Genomic DNA, 15,106 nt, shown 5'->3' with positions numbered 1-15,106 from the left:
CTGGGATGAAACAGTTTTTGTACCAACCCCAGAATAATTCAGACATCCAAGCTTTATGATTCTATCTCCATTGGACTGGCATGCAGTTCTTGTTCTTCCCTTTAAGCGCATGAGGATTTTAGACTCTGTAGACCAGGGGTGCCCAAAAGGTTGATCGCGATCAAGCGGTAGATCGTGAAGGCAACACGAGTCGATCGTGTTGCCTTTGCGTTCTACTTGCTTCCCAGGAGCCAGACGGACCCAAAGCATCCTGTCGGTCCTTGCGCACCTAGCAGCTCCTCTCACTACCTGCACGGAACGGTGCCAGTCAGTCAGTCAACCTCCCTCCCCTCCCCCATCCTACTTTCTCTCAGGGATTCCCAAGCCAGCCCTGGAGCTTTCCCCTCTGCCACGGGCCGCCCCATCGGAAATAGGAAGTGGGGCAGGGACTGGGGGTCAGAAAGCGGCAGAGAGCGCGAACTCTGGGGGGTTGATTGTGAGCGCCTTCGGAGACGGCGGTGTGGAGGGTGGAAGTGGGAGGAAGGACGGATTCGGGGGGGGGGGGAAGAGAACCGATTGAATTCCTATTTGCACATTTGTAGACGTTGATAACATCGGTCTGGCTTCAGCTTCATTGATGTCCCCGGGGGGGGACCGTCCTTGCACATACATGCAGAAAACTCCCGTTCCATGCAGCAGTTTGTGACAGGTAGTGTTTGACTCCTAGGGGAGGAGGGGGGAGGTAGTGGTTTGGAGGCCTGGTCCCCGATGGTGGCGGCGGTTTGGAGGCCTATTCCCCGATGGCGGCGGCAGTGGCTTGGGAGCAGGCAGGGAGACAGAAAGAAGGGGGAGCAGGGAGACAGAAAGAAAGCGGGCAAGGAGAGAGAAAGACAGACAGAAAGAAATAGGGGCAGGGAGACAAAGAGGGGACAGGAAGACAGAAAGAAAGGGGGCATGGAGAGAGAAAGATAGACAGGAAGACTGCAAGAAAGAAAGGGGAGGACAGCAAGGAGAGAGGAAGAAAAAGTTGGGGGAGGGAATGAGATCTGGAAGCATACAGCAGGCTGAAAGAAGGGAAGAAATAGTAGATGCACAGTCAGAAGACTAAAGTTCAACCAGAGATTCATGAAATCACCAGACTACAAAGATAGGAAAAATGATTTTATTTTCAATTTAGTGATCAAAATGTTTCCATTTTGAGAATTTATATCTGCTGTATATATTTTGCACTATAGCCCCCTTTTACTAAACTGCAATAGCTGTTTTTAGCGCGAGGAGCCTATGAGCGTCGAGAGCAGCGCGGGGCATTCAGCGCAGCTCCCTGTGCTAAAAACCACTATAGCGGTTTAGTAAAAAGGGAGGGGGGTATATTTGTCTATTTTTGTATAGTTGTTACTGAGGTGACATTGCATAAAGTCATCTGCCTTGACCTCTTTGAAAAACCCGCAATATAAATGATGATTAACATTTTCTATGCGTACAGTGTGCTTTGTGTTTTTTAAAAAAATTTTGTTGGTAGATAATTTTGACTTGGTAATTTTAAAAGTAGCTCGCAAGCCCAAAAAGTGTGGGCACCCCTGCTGTAGACCATAAGAGGCTTTGAAATCACCCTTGGCATTGGCACACAATAACAGGGTGGCATGATCTTTAAATGCCTTGAAACCTGGGACTTTTGCTGCCATTTTCATTATATATGTCCATTTCCCAGTCTGCTTATAAAACAAGTCAGTCTCATCAACATTGAAGACCTGCTCTGGCCATACCCCTTTTCTTCAATTACAGTTAGCAGGTATTTTTTTAAAATCTTCTGCAGTTTTGTTGTCGGCTGAGAACTTGTCTCCCTGGAAAGGCTTACATTTTTTAATGCATATTCTTTTTTAAAATGCGCTAACCAATCTGAACTCACAGAAAAGGGTTTCACATTTTCCTGTCCCTCAGTGATGTGTTTATAAATTTCTTTAGCTTTCATCCTCACAACAGTGCTGTCTACTGTTTGTTTTTTTTATTTTTATTCGTCCAGCATTTGCATTATCCACAAATTTAGCCACTTGTCTTCCTTTTCCATTCACTCATCACAAACCATAGATGTTGTTTTGGAACTTTCCAGTGTGTCTTCACAAACTGACAGATGAATAGCTTCCTCTTTTTCCTTAGCTTGTCTACGCATCTACCACCCATTCTGTAAAAAAAAAAAAGTATTTCCTTAGCTTACTCCTAAGCCTATCACCTCTTAACTTCATCTTATGCCCTCTCATTCTTTCAAATGAAAGAGACTCGACTCATGAGCATTTACAGCACGTAGGTATTTAAATTTCTATCATATCTCCCCTCTTCCACCTTTCCTCCAAAGTATACATAATGAGATCTTTAAGTCTGTCCGCATACACCTTATGAAGAAGACCACGCACCATTTTAGTAGCCTTCCTCTGAACCGACTCCATCCTTTTTATATATATATTTGAAGGTGCGGTCTCCAGAATTGCACACAATATTCTAAATGAGGTCTCACCAGAGTCTTTTACAGGGGCATCATTGCCTCCTTTTTCCTACTGGCCATACCTCTCCCTAGCATCGTTCTAGCTTTCGCCATCATCTTTTCAACCTGTTTGGCCACCTTAAGATCATCATATATAATCACATCCAAGTCCCACTCTTCTGTCGTGCATATAAGTTCTTCACCCCCTAAACTGTACCATTTCCTTGGGTTTTTGCAGTCTAAATGCATGACCTTGTGTTTCTTAGCATTAAATTTTAGCTGCCAAATTTCAGACCATTCTTCAAGCTTTGCTAGGTCATTCTTCATGTTGTTCACACCATCCAGGGTATCTACTCTGTTGCAGATTTTGGTATCATCTGCAAAGAGGCAAATCTTAACTGACAGCCCTGCAGCAATATCGCTTATAAAAATGTTAAAAAGAGCAGGCCCAAGAACAGAACCTTGAACACACCGCTGGTCACATCCCTTTCCTCAGAGCAATCTCCATTGACCCTCTCTGTCATCTTCCACTCAACCTGTTTGTGACACAGCCCGTCACTTTGTGACCCATCCCGAGGGCACTCTGTTGTTTATTAGACATCTGTGTTGAACACTTTCAAAGATTTTGCTAAAATCTAAATACACAGACATCTAGCGTACTCCCTCTATCCAATTCTCTGGTCACTCAGTCAAAGAAATTGATCAGATTTGTCTGACAAGACCTACCTCTAGTGAATCCAGAAACCTCACCATTCTCTGTTTTAAAAGTGTGTCCATTTAATTTGCTTATCACAGAAGTCAGACTTACCAGCCTGTAATTCCCTACTTCTTCCTTATTTCCACTTTTGTGGAGAGGGACCACATCTGCCCTTCTCCAGTCCTCCGGTAGTACTCCCGACTCTAGAGAAGCATTGAAAAGGTCAGTCAGTATTAAACAATTTAGCCTTTTCTTTATCAGCTTCTACATATTTCTCCCCTTCACCATTGAGTCTCACAATGCCACTTTTGCACTTCTTCCTATTACTGATATATAAAAAAAAATGTCATCACATGTTTGTTTTTTGCATTAGTTGCTTCTAACTGACTCCCTGGACACTAGGTGGCCCTTTTCAGAAGCAAAAGTAAAAGCAAAGAAGGCCAATTTTTTAATGCTCAGGTCAGTGAATATGCAAACACAGCAGCATGAATGGTGAATAGCTATTCAATTTGCACACCCACAGATATGCAAAATTGCAAATATTGAACACGTGAATAGCGAGAATGCACTGTAGTTTTTCTATGTGCAGTTAAACAGGACAATAAAGGATATAATAAATCATTAGCCATGTCACCACCTAGCCTAGCTTTAATTTTAGAATTATAAATACTGATATAATGGGATAGAAAATATAGGGTTTGTTTAGTATATACAGTCAAACCTCGGTTTGTGAGTGTTTTGCAAGACGAGCAAAACACTCGAGCAAACTGTAAATCGCAAACCAAGCATTGACTCGATTTGCGAACCCCCACCCCAGGAACAGGCTTTGCTGTTCTCCCGAGGCCACCGGCACTGCTCCCTCCCTTTGTGACAGAGATCGCCTCCTCCCCCCCACTTACCAGCCCTGTGCTTACCTGTGTGCCGGTGCTAAAAGTGCCTGCTGCTGGTTCTCTGCTGGGCTGCTGCGGGGCCTTGAGCATCTGCACATGCTCAAGGCCTTCTGGCTCTTACCCTCTCTGAGATTCTCAAATCTCATGAGAATCTCGGAGAGGGTGAGAGCCAGAAGGCCTTGTGCATGTGCAGATGCTCAAGGCCCCGCAGCAGCCCAGCAGAGAACCAGCGACAGGTACTTTCAGCACTGGCGCACGGGTAAGCACAGGGCTGGTCAATGGGAGGAGGAGGCTATCTCGGTCACGAAGGGAGGGAGCAGCAAAGCCAGTTCTCAGGGAGGGTTGTCAAAGTGGAGGACAGTAGTGGGAGAAGACAAGGGATATGGGTTGGGTTGGGTCAGGTCAGGTGTCGGCTCCAGTTGGAGAGATGTGTACCTATTAAGTTTGGAACGAATCATCCGAGTTGCCATTGCGGCTTTGATATACAAGCACTTTGGATTATGAGCATGCTTCTGGAATAAATTATGCTCGCAAACAAAGTTACCACTGTATATCAAAATGGAAAGGTATTATGCTACAAGAATTGTGAAATGTTCAGGGCAAGGTTCTGAAGAGAAGTGGATTGTAATTTGATAGGTGTTGGGTAAGAATTTTTTTGAGACTTTGAAACAATGTCCTGAATGTTTCTATAAAACATTAAAGGGAAAGGTCTAGATGTGGCAGTTTTATTGTATGGCAGGCTAGATGGAGGAGATAGTGCAGGGACAGGACCTGAGAAGTTATTTTGTGACAAAATGCAGATTTGATGCTAGAAAATTAATACAATGTTGTTTTTTGTCTAATTTTTCTTTTCCCATTGCATGTTTTCCAAATGCCACACTGGATGCTTTTTAATGGGTGAGTTAACTTTCAAATGATATATTTAGCACTTTGTCTACAGTTGACTTAACATACCTATTCATCTCTGAGGCACTAGTATTCAAAACTATAATCATTCGTATTTCTACTTAAAGCATTTCTGCTTAAATATTTTTCAGTTTGGAAGTGGCATTTTCCCTTTCCTGAAATGTTTTGTGCGGATGCATGTTTTATAAGTGGAATTAAAACTAGCTTTTACAATTTTTGGTGAATTTGATGACTGTGTTTTTGTCAGATTTGATGTTTTTTTTTCTGTGATTAATCAGAAAAGCAACTTAGAAAGGAGAGACAGGTTAATTGAATCTTACATTAGGTTAAACTATAATACTCTATGACATATCTTGAGACTGAAAAATACGTACTGGTTGTGGGCTGCAAAGGACCCTTTATAGCAGCAGTCCCAAACTCAAACCCTTTAAAGGGCCACATTTTGGATTTGTAGGTACTTGGAGGGTCGCAAAAAAAAAAAAAAAAAAAATAGATAATGTCTTATTAAAGAAATGATAACTTTGCATGAGGTAAAACTCATTACAGTGTATAAATCTTTCCTTAATTGCTGCTTTTTTTTTTTTTCTTTTTTAAATGTATCATATTTTCCAAAAACATATCAATTGTCCACTTGTACAGAAAGATGAAGTTAAGTGAGGAAACAAACAAACATTACAAATCATAATAATATAAACAACCATAATAAGGAATTAAAGCTTAACTTCAGCTCAAGTCCTCAATACCAGAATCCAGGAAGTATATTCAGCGAGCTATTACCAAAAACAAATCAGAGAAAGAAGAAAACAGAAAATTCAGTCAGCTGAAGGAACTGTCCAAATTAAACAAAAAGCACTCATGCTGTCCCTGCTTTCAGGCGAGCAGCCGACAAAAAGGTTGTCAGTTGGGTAAGATCAAAGAAAACATATTTTTGCATTTGATACTGTATCACACATTTGCATGGGTGACGGAGAAAAAAAGTTGCTCCAAGAGCAGTAACTCCCGGTTTTAAGATCAAAAATTCATGACGGCGTTTTTGTGTATCTCATGCCAAGTCTGGAAACATTTGTATTTTACATCCAATAACAATGATAGTGAAGTGGATAATGTATGAAATACAACAAAACTCACAATACTCCACTCTAATAGCCAAGGGTAATGTCTTTTTAATGGAAGAAAAATCCTCAAGAAATTCTTTTAGTTTATTTTTGAAGAAAAGTCTAAGCAACTAGTTTTTATCTGGTGCTAAGGCTACAGTAAGGAGTTTCCTTAATTTTTAAGATGCAACAACTACATTCTCGTAACAAATTTGCTGTCCTATTACAATTCGATCTCTCTGCAGCTTTCGATGTTGTCCACCACGACATACTACTTTATCAACTTTCCGAGATAGGAATTGAATCCACCGTCCTAAAGTGGTTCTCAAACTTCCTAAGCTCTCGCTCCTACACTGTCAACACAAATGGCACCATGTCCGTTCCTTGGACACCATCTTGCGGTGTCCCTCAGGGATCACCCCTATCCCCTATTCTCTTTAACATCTATATGTCCTCCCTGAAACTCCTCCTTGAAACAATCTACACATACGCTGATGACATCCTTGGCCTCCTTGAGACAGACCAGAACCTCACCAACCTCCACGAGAACATTACAGCTTGCATAATGAGACTCCATTCCTGGTCCTTCTCGGTACAGATGAAATTGAATGAATCAAAAACAAAATTATTCTGGCTCAGCCCAAAATTAGAACACCTGCCCACCCTCTTCGCACTACCCTCAGGTGCTGCACTGCACTGCAGCTTAAGTTCTCAAGCAAGGTCCTTGGCATCATTATCGATTCTTCTCTCTCCCTCAATGACCACCTCAGCTCCTTGGCTAAATCATGCTTTTTCAGCCTCCACATGCTGAGGAAAGTAAGATCCTATTTTCTCCAACAACATTTCTCCGTCCTTGTCCAATCCTTCATCCTCTCCAAATTAGACTACTGCAATGCCATCTACTTAAGCCTATAAAAAAAAAAGATTTAAAGACTCCAGCTAATCCAAAATACTTGCAGCCAAGTTGGTCTTTGCAAAACGCAAGTCTGACCATGTCTCCTCACTCTTAGCCAAACTTCACTGGCTCCCAGTGATTTCCAGAATCCATTTCAAATGCTCCTGCCTTGCTTTTAAGATCATTCATGGCATCCTTCCTCCCTTAATCCCACTATCTTATAACTCCTCTAGTCCTGACTCTACCAGACCGCCCAAAGGTATAAATTATCCTTCCCCTCTCTACATGGTATTCGCTATGCAGGCAAACTGGGAAAATCCCTTCTCTTCAGAATTGCAGGTCTTTGGAACGACCTTACTACCCTGCTGCGGAACCTGGGCTCTCTCCAATTATTCCGCAAGCAATTGAAAATCTGGCTTTTCGCTAAAATGTAATTCTATCCCCCCTTACTCTTCTCTTCTATATATAAGTTCATATAAACCTTTTTTTTTTCCTTCTCTTCCTATATTTTAAATTCTTGTAAACCGTGCTGAGCTCCACAACATTCGTGGAGATGATTTGGTATATAAACTTAAGGTTTAGTTTAGTTTAATGTTGCCAGTTTAGCCATTTCCCTGTCCAAACGTTCTAATATCATTGAAATATTTAGTGGCCACTGATCATCTTGTAGTTTTTGTATTTTTTGATGATGTTGTTCTTCTTTTCGTATAGGCAAATAATAAACCTGGGTAAATGGTGGCAACAATTCTTCTGAAATTTCTAGTACTTCCATCATATAGTGTTTTAATATATCTCTAGGAGATATTGTTGCTACTCTAGGAAAGTTAATTAATCTGAGGTTGTTATTATGAGAAAAGTTGTCTAAAGATTCCAATTTCCTTCTCAGATTTATGTTATCTCTCACTAGTGTTTCTGTAATCTGTTTAGAGAGAACATTTGAGTTTTTAAGATCTTTTAAGTCAGTTTTGAGATTTTTAATTTCACGTTTCATGAGTATTTAGTTTTTGTTCCAGCTGAAACAATTGAGGCTTAATTGATTTGGTCAGGTTTGCCACGAAATCCCAAATGGCATCCAGAGTTACCTCTCGGGGTTTCTCTAATGTGATGGAATGTTTTTCAGGTTCAATTTTTGTGTTCACACCAACTAACCTCTCCTCCTGGTGGCGACTCTCCCGATCACAATAGTAGAAACCTCAGGCTCCATGGGACTCTCCTGCAGATGTAGGTAATCCAATTCCAAGCTCCCCTCTCTGATATCCAAAGCCTCCGGGGAGAAAAGCTCACTGCCTTCCGATTGCTCCTCCACCCGCGGGGAGCTGGCAGTCTGAGGAAGAGGAGGAGGTGCTATGGCGTCAGGGCTCAACATGATCTCCAGTCCCGGGAAAACCACCTCTGTCTTGATACAGAGTGCCTCCAACGGGGGTGTCGACGCTGCTGACACTTCCTGCATTCGGCACAGGAGCTCGTCGATATTACCGAGCCTGGCTGGACCGGAATGCCGCGAGGCTCCTGCGGCACTGCGGCCCCTCCTTTTCGGCATTTCAGAGATAAACTTCTCTTAGAAGCAAGGAAAAACAGATTCTTACTCGAGCGTCTATGCCAGAACGCTCAGCTGACCGTTCAATCCGCCATCTTAGATCCCGGTCCCTTAATTGCTTCTGATGATTTCAGTTATACACAGCTGAAAGCAGTGCAACATGCAGAAAGTGAAGTTTAGATAGTTTTTCACTTTGTGCATGTTGCACTGCTTTCAGCTATGTATAGCTGAAATTATCAGAAGCAATTAAGGAAAGATTTATAAACTATAAAGAGTTTTATCTCATGCAAAATTGTGATTTAGATTCTAAAGTATCAACTGCAAGAGACAAGATTTTGGTGTAGTCCTCTAGGCTTTTTTGTAGAGGGGAGAATCAATATCCAACTTGTGCCAAGAAAACTTGTGCCTTAAGTGTCCAGTGGTCATGTCCGCAACCGCCTTCAGCTCTCACCTTCTCCAGCACCGGACACAACCACCATCTTACATTAAGCAATCACCGCCAGGAGAGGTGCTGAATTTTGCGAGAGTTCACAAGATTCCGTACACAGGCAAAAGCTGCACTGCCTCCAATGGTTACCTTACGTTCTGGAACGTTGCCCACTGCACTGTAACCTCATGCAAGCGCTTTCCTGTGTCTGTATGCAATTGTCCTCTCCGCTCCACAATCGCGTACAGGTGATTATTACTTATTATTGACCACTCACAACAACTCTTCCATTGCTGGTTTCAAGCTTGGCAATATAATTATCTCCCCTGCTATTTGATCTTGCTCTTGAACCCTTATTACTAGCAATTCATCTTTGTAATTTTTGATGGAGTGAAAAATTGATCCACTTGTACCCGTTCTACTCCACTCAGGATTTTGTAGACTTCAATCATATCTCCCCTCAGCTGTCTCTTTTCCAAGCTGAAGAGCTCTAACCGTTTGAGTCTTTCCTCATACAAGAAGAATTTCATCCCCTTTATCATCTTGGTCGCTCTTCTTTGAACCTTTTCTAACGCCACTATATCTTTCTTGAGATAAGGAGACTAGAACTGAATGCAATACTCCAGATGAGGTCACACGATGGAACGATCCAGGGGTATTATAATATTCATAGTCTTGTTAACCAACCCTTTTTTAATAATTCCTAGCACCCTGTTTGCTTTTTTTGGCCGCCGCCACACTTTGGGCGGAAGGTTTCATCTTATTGTCTACGATGATACCCAGATCCTTTTCTTGGGCGCTAATCCCCAAGGTGGACCCTAGCATCTGGTAACTGTGATTCAGGTTATTCTTCCCAATGTGCATCACTTTGAATTTATCCACATTAAATTTCATCTACCATTTGGACACTCAATCTTCCAATTTCCTATGCTCCGCCTTCAATTTTTCACAATCCGCATGCATTTTAACAACTTTGAACAGTTTAGTGTCATCAGCAAATTTAATCACCACACTCATTCCAATTTCCAGATCATTTATAAATAAGTTAAATAGCACTGGTCCTAGTACAGACCCCTGCGGCACTCCACTGTTCTCCTCCACTGAGAAAAATGACCATTTAATCCTACCCTCTGTTTTCTAACCGATAACCAATTCCTAATCCACAACTGAACTTTGCCACCTATCCCATGACACTTTAATTTTCTCAGGAGCCTCTCGTGAGGAACTTTATCAAAAGCTTTCTGAAAATCTAGATAACACTATATCAACCGGCTCACCTTTATCCACATGTTTATTCACACCTTCAAAGAAGTCAAGCAAATTTGTGAGGCAAGATCTCCCTCATCTGAACCCATGCTAACTCTGTCTTATTAAATCATGTTTGTCTACGTGTTCCACAATTTTATTTTTTATAATTGTTTCTACCATTTTGCCCATCTTACCGGTCTGTAGTTTCCTGGATCTCCCCTGGAACCCTTTTTAAAAATCAGCGTAACATTGGCCACCCCTCCAATCTTCAGGTACTACACGTTACAGATCACTTACAGCAGATCAGCAATTTCATGTTTAAGTTCTTTTAGTACCTTGGGATGTATACCATCCATTCCAGGTGATCTATCACTTTTTAACTTGATTTGGTTTAGTACATCTTCCAGATTCACTGAGATTTCTTTCAGTTCCTCCGCATCATCACCCTTGAAAACCATTTCCGGTTCAGTTATATCTCTTACATCTTCTTCCGTAAAGACCGAAGCAAAAAATTTATTCAGTCTTTCCGCTATGGCCTAATCCTTCCTGAGCGCCCCTTTTGCTCCTTGATCATCCAACGGTCCCATAGATTCCCTCACAGGTTTTCCGTTTCTGATATACCTAAAAATGATTGCTATGAGTTTTTGCCTCTTTTGCAAGTTTCTTAGCTGTCTTTATCAATGCTTGCATCTAACTTGCCAGTGCTTGTGTTTCTTCTTATTTTCTTCATTCGGATCCTTTTTCCATTCTTTAAAGGATATATTTTTTTGCTCTAATAGCCTCTTTCACTTCACGTTTTAACCATGCTGGCAGATACTTTAAATACTTTATCATGCCAAAGAAAGCTCAGAAGATTGGAGGCCTATTCTGGATCCTCAGCACGTGAATGCGACTTTCAAGGTTCTACGCTTTCGCATGAAGACAGTGCGATCGGTCATTGCAGCAGTGGCCCTGGGAGAGTTCCTTGCCTATCTGGATATCACGGAAGCCTACTTGCACATTCCAATATTTCCAGCCCACCACAAATTCTTGTGCTTTCATGTCCTGGAACAGCATTACCAATTCTTGGCTCTGCCCTTGGGCTGCCAACAGCTTCCCTTTGCTTCACCAAGGTGATGATGATTGTAGCAGCTTACCTGTAAGAAATGGGTTTGTAGTTCATCCTTATTTGGATGACTGGCTGATGAGAGCTTCATTGGCCAAGGGACGGCACACTGTGGAGCAGGTGCTGGAAGACCTGGGCTGGATTATCAACTTCAGGAAGAGCCATCTGACACCCATGCAGTCGCTGTAATACCTGGGAGTCCTCTTTGATGTAGCTGCAGGTCATGTCTGTTTACTGGAAGCTCGCAGTCAGAAGCTGTATGCCCAGATTTCTTTTCTTCTAGAGTGGCCAGCTCCTTTGGCATGGGATTATCTTCAGGTTCTAAGATCCATGGTTGCCACACCGGATGTAGTTCCTTGGACAAGAGTGCACGCGTGTCCTCTTCAACATGCCTTACTCTCTCACTGGACGCCACACCAAGATGCCTTGCAGACTTGTTTGTCATGGATTCTGGAGGCCCAAGCAAGCATGGACTGGTGGCTTCTCCCGCAATCGCTCTGCAGGGATGTACTGCTCCGCATTGCCTCCTGGATCATGGTAATGACAGATGCCAGCCTTTGGGGCTGAGGAGCCCATTGCAGTCGTCGTCCTGTTCAGGGGTGTTGGACGCCCTTTCGGAAAAAGTAGTCCATCAACTGGTTGGAGCTCAGGGCCAAGTGGTCAGGGTCTTCTGCGACAATGTGATGGCAATAGCCTATATCAATCGCCAGGGAGAGGGACCAAGAGCATTCCTCTGGCTCAGGAAGCCTGCCTTATTTTTCTATGAGTAGAATGTCACCGCCAAGTGCTATTAGCAGTGCATGTGGTTGGAGTTGATAATGTTCAAGCCAACTTTCTCAGCAGACGGACTATATCCAGGCGAGCAGAGCCATAGTGTGTTGCTGGGGCCAGCCCCACTTCGACCTTATGGACATGACAAAAAACAAGAAAGCAAATCGTTTCTTCAGTCGAAGATCTTAAACCAGCAGCGAAGGTCTCGACACTCTAGTGTAGCTGTGGCCTCAGGAGATTCTCCTGTATGGCTTTCCTCTTTGGTCTATGATAGGCCAAGTTGTTCAGCAGATTTTGATTCATCCAGACCACGTCATTCTGGTGGCTCCAGATTGGCCTCGCAGACCGTGATATATGCAGATCTGATGCATCTTCACAAGGGTCGCAGCCTTCGGCTGAGTGCCCATCAAGACCTGCTTACGCTCATACAGCATGGCTGTTGAGCTGCAGCCTTAGAAAACAACAGCTATTCTGCTGTGGTTGTCACTCTTTTCAAGTCTAAGTCGTCGTCCACAGTGTCTGCTTATGCTAAATCACGTCGCCATGTACTATGTCAACAAGCAAGGAGGAACGGGATCTCTCCCTCTTTGTCAGGAAGCTCAGAAGGTATGGGACTGGGCGATCCATCACTACACCTTCCTGAAAGCTGTCTATATTCAAGGAGAGAAAAACTGTCTGGCGGACAAATTGAATCATCTTCTGCAACCTCATGAATGGACACTCAATTCCTCCCCGCTACATCACATTTTTTCTCTTTGCATCTCCCCACAACCACAAACTGCCTCAATTGTGCTCCAAGATATACTCTCCTCATCGCCTCTAGGCAGATGCTTTCCTTCTGGAATGGACGAGCCTCTTCCTATATGCGTTCCCTCCATTCCCTCTTATTCTCAAGGCTCTTGTCAAGCTCAAGACCGATCATGCCACCATGATTCTGATCAAGTTTCAAGTTTATTAACTTTTTAATATACCGACCATCACCAAGTATCTGGCCGGTTCACAATAAAATTTATACAGAGGAAAAAAGAAAAAGAAAAAATTTAAAATATAAAATGTGGTGGGTGAACATTAAAGACATAACTTGACTAACATGAAAGTGAGGATATGAGGGGAAGGGGGGGGGAAAGTTACATATTTTGGGGAAGAGAGGGAAATAGTGGGGATAGGGAAAAACATATTGGGTAGGATCGCTTTTATTAAAGCGGTTGGTTAAATAAGTTGGAACCAATCAGATGAAGAAGAGAAAAGATAAGGAAAAGGGTGAAATAGAGAGAAAAAAGGTAGGAAGAGATCGAAAGATTAGGGGAAGAAAAAGAAAAAATTTAGAAGAAAAAAAAAAAAAAAAGGGAAGAAAAAAAAAGGTGGAACTAAGAACAGACAAAAGCATCTCGGAGTGATAGCTCCTCAGTGGCCCAGGCAATCCTGGTTCTCCCTTCTACTTCAGCTCAGCAGCAGGGAGCCATACCTTCTACCAGTTTTTCCATCTCTGCTTCCACAGAGTCAAGGATCTCTTCATCATCCCAACCTGCAGTCTTTACACCTGACAGCTTGGTACCTCTCAACATAACTCCTCTTCAGTTTTCTCAACCTGTTCGGGACATTTTAGAGGCTTCCAGAAAGCCTGCCACTACAGTGCTACCACCAAAAAATGGACTATGATTTTCTACCTGGTGCATCTCTCACAACAAGGAGCCTCCAGATACCTTCTTGTCTTCCGTCTTGGATTATCTTCTGCACTTATCTTACTCTTGCCTCAAGTCTATATCCATTCGAGTCCATCTTAGTGCAATTGCTGCTTTTCATCAGCCTATTGAAGGGAAACCCCTTTCTGCTCATCCTGTGGTTTCCAGATTTATGAAAGGACTTTTCAATGTCAAATCTCCTCTCAAACCTCCTCTCAAACCGCCTCCAGTGGTTTGGGATCTCAATGTTGTTCTTGCTCAGTTGATGAAGCCTCCATTTGGACCAATGTCTACGGCTCATCTGAAATATCTCACTTGGCAAGTGGTGTTTCTCATTGCCTTCACATCTGCTCGAAGAGGCAGTGAGCTGCAAGCTTTAGTTGCTAATCCACCTTTCACAATTTTCCTTCAAGACAAGGTGATCCTCTGTACTCATCCTAAATTCCTACCTAAAGTGGTTTCAGAATTTCATTTCAATCAATCCATTGTACTTTCAGTGTTTTGTCCAAGGCCTCATTCTCATCCTGGAGACTCAGCTCTTCATACCCTGGACTGTAAGCGTGCTTTGGCCTTCTTCTTAGAACGCACCAAACCACACAGATCTGCTCCTCAACTATTTGTCTCATTCAATCCAAACAAGTTGGGACATCCAATTTCTAAGCATACCATCTCCAATTGGATGGCTGCTTGTATCTCTTTCTGATATGCTCAAGCTGGACTGCATCTACAGAGTCGAGTCACAGCCCACAAAGTCAGAGCCATGGCGGCTTCAGTAGCTTTCCTCAGATCCACTCCTATTTAGGACATTTGCAAAGCTGCCACCTGGTCCTCGGTTCATACTTTCACCTCTCATTATTGTCTGGATGCTTTCTCCAGATGGGATGGCCATTTTGGCCAGAGAGTATTGCAAAATTTATTCTCCTAAGTTGCCAACACTCCCACCATCCCATCATGGTTAGCTTGGAGGTCACCCACATGTGAGAATAGACTGCCTGCTTGTCCTGGGATAAAGCACAGTTACTTACTGTAAGAGGTATTATCCAGTGACAGCAGGTAGCTATTCTCACAACCCACCCACCTTCCCTGGCTTGCTGCTCTGCTAGCTATCTGAACTGAGGAGACACGTCATGTGCTGGGTGGGAAGGCATTCGCGCATGCACGGTGCAGCAGACTCGAAACTTCTAAGTTTTCTACAAGCAAGTCTGCTTGCGAGGCTGTCCGCATCCGGGCTCTGTGGATGACATCACCCACATGTGAGAATAGCTTCCTGCTGTCCCTGGATAACACCTGTTACAATAAGTAACTGTGCTTTAGGTGATTTGGCAAGGATTCTATGGTAAAGGACAAATTCATTGACATTTGCTGCAACAATGAAATAAAAGCAGACTTGGGATTTTTC

General features: G+C 42.9%; 1 protein-coding gene across 2 annotated transcripts in view; it reads left to right on the top strand.

Moving 5' to 3' along the window:
- The window catches only part of LOC117361116 (phosphatidylinositol-binding clathrin assembly protein-like), a 273,794-nt gene that overhangs the window by 231,914 nt on the left and 26,774 nt on the right, over positions 1 to 15,106 (top strand). The window lies entirely within an intron of this gene.

Source organism: Geotrypetes seraphini, chromosome 5 (assembly GCF_902459505.1).
Source record: "Geotrypetes seraphini chromosome 5, aGeoSer1.1, whole genome shotgun sequence".
NCBI lineage: Eukaryota > Metazoa > Chordata > Amphibia > Gymnophiona > Dermophiidae > Geotrypetes > Geotrypetes seraphini.
This window is presented reverse-complemented; position numbering and strand designations above follow the sequence as displayed.